General features: G+C 43.1%; 1 long non-coding RNA gene across 1 annotated transcript in view; it reads left to right on the forward strand.

Moving 5' to 3' along the window:
* Nucleotides 1-4,880, forward strand: part of LOC119944689 — a 96,970-nt gene extending 92,090 nt beyond the window's left edge. The window contains exon 3 of the long non-coding RNA XR_005455936.1: nt 4,733-4,880. This is a non-coding gene — a long non-coding RNA (uncharacterized LOC119944689). The remainder of the gene's footprint in view (nt 1-4,732) is intronic.
* Nucleotides 4,881-6,000: the final 1,120 nt, after the last annotated feature.

Genomic DNA, 6,000 nt, shown 5'->3' on the forward strand with positions numbered 1-6,000 from the left:
CCTGCTTCTGGCCTAGAAGCAGCATGGCATAATGGATAGAGCATGAGTCTAGGAGACAGAAGGACATGAGTTCTAATCCCGGCTCTGCCACTTGTCTACTGTGTGGCCTTCAGCAAGTCACTTAACTTCTCTGGGCCTCAGTTGCCTCATCTTTAAAATGGGGATTGAGACCATTCATTCATTCGATCATATTTATTGAGCGCTTACTGTGTGCAGAGCACTGTACTAGGCGCTTGGGAAGTACAAGTCGGCAACATATAGAGACGGTCCCTACCCAACAACGGGCTCACAGTCTAGAAGGGGGAGACAGACAACAAAACAAAACATGTAGGCAGGTGTCAAGTCGTCAGAATAAATAGAATTAAAGCTAAATTCACATTAACAAAATAAACAGAATAGTAAATATGTACAAGTAAAATAAATAGAGTAATAAATCTGTACAAACATATATACAGGTGCTGTGGGAAGGGCAAGGAGGTAGGGCGGGCGGGATGGGGAGGAGGAGAGGAAAAAGGGGGATCAGGGACTGTGTCCAACCCGATCTGTTTGTAGCCACCCCAGTGTTTAGTACAGTGCTTGGCATATGGTAAGTGCTTAACAAATAGCATAGTTATAATTATTATTATTGAGTGCTCTCCCTCTTCATATTCATTCAATCGTATTTATTGCTTACTGTGTGCAGAACACTGTACTAAGCGCTTGGGAAGTACAAGTCAGCAACACATAGAGACGGTCCCTACCCAACAGCGGGCTCACAGTCTAGAAGGGGAGACAGACAACAAAACAAAACATATTAACAAAATAAAATAAATAGAATAAATATGAACAAATAAAATAAATAGAGTAATAAATACATACAAACATATATACATATGTACAGGTGCTGTGGGGAGGAGAAGGAGGTAAGGCGGGGGGATGGGGAGGGGGAGGAGAGGGAGAGGAAGGAGGGGGCTCAGTGTGGGAAGGCCTCCTGGAGGAGGTGAGCTCTCAGTAGGGCTTTGAAGGGAGGAAGAGAGCTAGCTTGGTGGCTGTGTGGAGGGAGGGCATTCCGGGCCAGGGGGATGATTTGGGCCGGGGGTCGATGGCGGGACAGGCGAGAACGAGGCACAGTGAGGAGATTAGCGGCAGAGGAGCGGAGGGTGCGGGCTGGGCTGGAGAAGGAGAGAAGGGAGGTGAGGTAGGAGGGGGCGAGGTGGTGGACAGCCTTGAAGCCCAGGGTGAGGAGTTTTTGCCTGATGCATAGATTGATTGGTAGCCACTGGAGATTTTTGAGGAGGGGAGTAACATGCCCAGAGCGTTTCTGCACAAAGACGATCCAGGCAGCAGCATGAAGTATGGATTGAAGTGGGGAGAGACAGGAGGATGGGAGATTGGAGAGGAGGCTGATGCAGTAATCCAGTCGGGATAGGATGAGAGATTGAACGAGCAGGGTAGCGGTTTGGATGGAGAGGAAAGGGCGGATCTTGGTGATGTTGCGGAGGTGAGACCGGCAGGTTTTGGTGATGGATTGGATGTGAGGGGTGAATGAGAGAGCAGAGTCGAGGATGACACCAAGGTTGCGGGCTTGTGATACAGGAAGGATATCCAACAGACAATTACTCTCCCCTCTTTTAAAGCTTTAGTGAAGGCACATCTCCTCCAAGAGGCTTTCCCTGATGGTAATCTTTTCCTTTTTTTCCACTTCCTTCTGTATCACACTGACTTGCTCCCTTTATTCATTCCCCCTTCCAGCCCTTCAGCACTTACGTATGTATCCGTAATGTATTTATTTATATTAAAGTCTGTCTCCATCTCTAGACTGTAAGGCTATTGTGGGCAGGGAATGTGTCTGTTATATTGTTATACTGTCCACTTCCAAGCACTAAGTTCGGTGCTGTGCACACAAGAAGTTATCAATAAATATGATTGAATGATTGCTTGCTTGCTTGCTTGATTGATTGATTGATTAGGCACCCAGCTTAATTGGGTTGCCCCTCATGTAGTCAATTTGGATCCATTTGCTTCTGGCGATCAGCACCAACCTTCCCTGAACTGACAGCTTCTCCCAAATCTATACACGACACATAACCCAATCTCATCTTGCCAAGTTGTCAACCATGTCACCAAGTTCCACACCTCCTGTCATCACAATGGCTGCAATATCCAACACAGTTGTTCAGTCACTCAGTCTCACTTAGGGAAATTGTGAGTTGAGGAAAGCTGTCTGGATCCAGACTTTCTTTAAAAAGCAAAATGGTCCAGCGACAAACACTAGCAACCAAAGAAGGCCCACGAAGCTGTACTTGTAGACCTGATCTACATAATCACAACGAAAGAAAAACTCAAAGCATTTTGGCACTCTATTTCACAGATTTTGCTTGAAATATTCAGAAAATTAAGTAAATAGGGAAGTTTGATCTGACAAGACAAGATGGATTTATACACAAGGGAAATTGTCCAGTTGGACACAAGAAAAAAAAAATTGACTCTATGAGAAATAAAATACTTGTTTAGTCAGGGGGAGGGAGAAATGAAATGAAAAAAAGAGAGGAAAGAAAGAGAAGAAGGAGAGGAGGAAGTGACAGCAAGAGGGTTCCCTCCTTCAGGCTTCCAAAATGACCTTAATTATAAGAATAGATGTCTATTTTCTCCGCATGGCTACGTCATTCACTGTATCACTTCTGTGAGGAAGGGGGCTGGACCAGAATACCCCGAGGCAAGGTAGAGGATGGGGTGGTTCCTTCTAACTCTAATAGACATTTGCAGATTATCCACTTCACCCATGTGGTCTCGCCCAATTCTGGATAATCGGATTACAGCCTTCTGCTTCACTCTTTTGGGAAGCGGCATGAAGTAATGGAAAGCTCATTCATTCATTTATTCATTCAATCGTATTTATTGAGCGCTTACTGTGTGAAGAGCACTGTACTAAGCGCTTGGGAAGTCCAAGTTGGCAACACATAGAGACGGTCCCTACCCAACAACAGACTCACAGTCTAGAAGGGGGAGACAGACAACAAGACAAAACATGTGAATGGGTGTCAAGTCATCAGAATAAATAGAAATAAAGCTAGTTGCACATCATTAACAAAGTAAATAGAATAGTAAATATGTACAAGTAAAATAAATAGAGTAATAAATCTGTACAAACATATATGCAGGTGCTGTGGGGAGGGGAAGGAGGTAGGGTCGGGGGTTGGGGAGGAGGAGAAGAAAAAGGGGGTTCAGTCTGGGAAGGCCTCCTGGAGGAGGTGAACTCTCAGTAGGGCTTTGTCATGGGCCTGGGACTCAGCCACTTGTCTGCTGTATGACCTTGGGAAAGTCACTTCTTAACTTCTCTATGCCTCAGTTCCACAACTGTAAAGTGGGATTCAATACCTGTTCTCCCTCCTACTCAGACTGTGATCCCCATGTGGGACAAGAACTGTATCTGACCTGATTAACTTGTATCTAACTCGCCACTTAGAACACTGCTTGTTGCATAGTAAGTACTTAACAAATACCTTAATTATTACTATAATTATTGCTGTTATTATTTTGGACACTTCTGGCCCCAAACTACCAATTGAATTAAAATCAAAGAAATCTTTGATCCTTTGCAATCCTAAAGAAGTCACGGACACTAGACTATGAAAGTATTTAAACACTGGAAACAATACTAGAGCATATATCGGTTAGAGAAAATGTATTTACTTTTTGATAATAGTGCTTTAAATAATCTCATGGGTAGAGGCTGAACATGCAAGGTCTCATCGCAACCATTCTAGGCTATGAGAAGCAGCCCTACTTAGATTTCTTGAAAGAAACCAAAGACCAGAAGAGAAGATTCCTTAGACTCAATGTTTCATGGTGACATGAAAATGAACTTCTTGTCGCTGGGCCAGTTTACCCAGTGGAATGCCACCATTTCCTATGAGCACTTTGGTCCTGGGGTCAGAAGAACCTGGGTTCTAATCCCGGTTCTCCCACTTTCATTCAATAGAATGTACTGAGTGCTCACTGTGTGCAGAGCACTGTACTAAGCGCTTGGGAAGTACAAATCGGCAACATATAGAGATGGTCCCTACCCAACAACGAGCTCACAGTCTTGAAGGGGGAGACAGACAACAAAATCAATCAATCAATCAATCGTATTTACTGAGCGCTTACTGTGTGCAGAGCACTGTACTAAGCGCTTGTCAATACCATCAGAATAAATAGAGTTAGAGCTTGTCTGCTGTGTGACCTTGGGCAAATCACTTTATTTCTCTGTGCCTGACTTATTTTATCTGTAAAATGGGGATTAAGACTGTGAGCCCCATGTGAGACATGAACTGTGTCCAACCTCACTAGCTTATATCAACCCCAGCGCTTAGTACAGTGCCCGGCACAGAGTAAGGGTGAGCTCAATGTGGGCGGAGAATGTGTCTGTTTATTGTTCTATCGCATTCACCCAAGCGTCTAGTACAGTGCTGTGCACAAGGTGAGCATTCAATAAATACTGACTGATTGACTAACGAATACCATTAAAAAAAAGCATGAATGAAGTTTGCCCATTTCCTCAGGCTGGTTATTAGATAGGCAAAGTAACACACCAAACCAGTTCTCCTTCCTCATCACATACTTCCATGCCTGGCAGCACTAACCTGAGGTTTCTGTGAGATTGGCCGGGATGCACATTGGATAAAAAAAGGGAGGATAACAGCCAGATTGGATTTTTGAATTTAGTAAAATCAACACAACTTGGTTCTTCAACTCTGCCTCTCTCTTTTAGGTATTTACCCACAAAAATTTCCCATGCCTGGAAACACCAATCCTATGTTCGCTCTGGAACTTGGCGTCTGGCGGCAGGCCGGGAGGATCGACCAAGACTGAGCCCCCTCCTTCCCTTCCCCACAGCACCTGTATATATGTTTGTATGGATTTATTACTCTATTTATTTTGCTTGTACATATTTATTCTATTCATTTTATTCTGTTAATATGTTTTGTTTTGTTGTCTGTCTCCCCCTTCTAGACTGTGAGCCCACTGTTGGGTAGGTTCCGTCTCTGTATGTTGCCAACTTGGACTTCCCGAGCGCTTAGTACAGTGCTCTGCACACAGTAAGCACTCAATAAATACGATTGAAAGAATGAATTACTCTATTTTACTTGTACATATTCTATTTGTTTTATTTTGTTAATATGCTTTGTTTTGTTTTCTGTCTCCCTCTTCTAGACTGTGAGCCCACTGTTGGGTAGGGACTGTCTCTATACGTTGCCGACTTGTACTTCCCAAGTGCTTAGTACAGTGCTCTGCGCACAGTAAGTGCTCAATAAATACGACTGATTGATTGATTGCCAACTTGTACTTCCCAAGCACTTAGTACAGTGCGCTGCACACAGTAAGCGCTCAATAAATACGATTGAATGAATAAATGAACTTTAGTGGTGCTGTCTCTTGGAAATGTTAGCTCTATGAATGGGAAGTTTCTAGATATTTAGACATCACCTTTTCCCACTACATCAGTATGTGGCTCAATGTACATCTCTAAACATGTCGCTTTATATGTTTATTCCTGCTTTTCCATTTGGAAGATCCTTGTAAACACTGAGGAATGTTTCCTCAAGCATCAAGGAAAAGGAACGTTTCCTTTTCTCATTTAGAGATTCAGAGATTTTGTCAGACTGAAAGCTTGTTCCAAAGAAAACTCTGAAAGCCAACACTGAATTTGGAATAATTCAGTTGGAAAATAACCTGCGTCCAAGCTGTTCAAAAAAAGAGTTTTATTCCTAAGCCACTGAATTTAGACTCTCACTAATATAGTCAAGGAAGTCAGTGGAATCATAACCCTGTGAATGAGGTAAAAGGGGATTACGATGTTATAATAATATTTGAAATGCATATGATACCAGGTAAATACACATAATGAATTTGCATACTTCCTCATTTACGGAAGAGAAAGTGAGATTCTTCTACAAGGACACCGAGTCAGCCAGTGGCAAGGAATTCATAGTGGGATAGTGATAGCAGCTGTTTCTTACTACTCCTACTGCCTGACAT

This window comes from Tachyglossus aculeatus, chromosome 23 (assembly GCF_015852505.1).
Source record: "Tachyglossus aculeatus isolate mTacAcu1 chromosome 23, mTacAcu1.pri, whole genome shotgun sequence".
Classification (NCBI taxonomy): domain Eukaryota; kingdom Metazoa; phylum Chordata; class Mammalia; order Monotremata; family Tachyglossidae; genus Tachyglossus; species Tachyglossus aculeatus.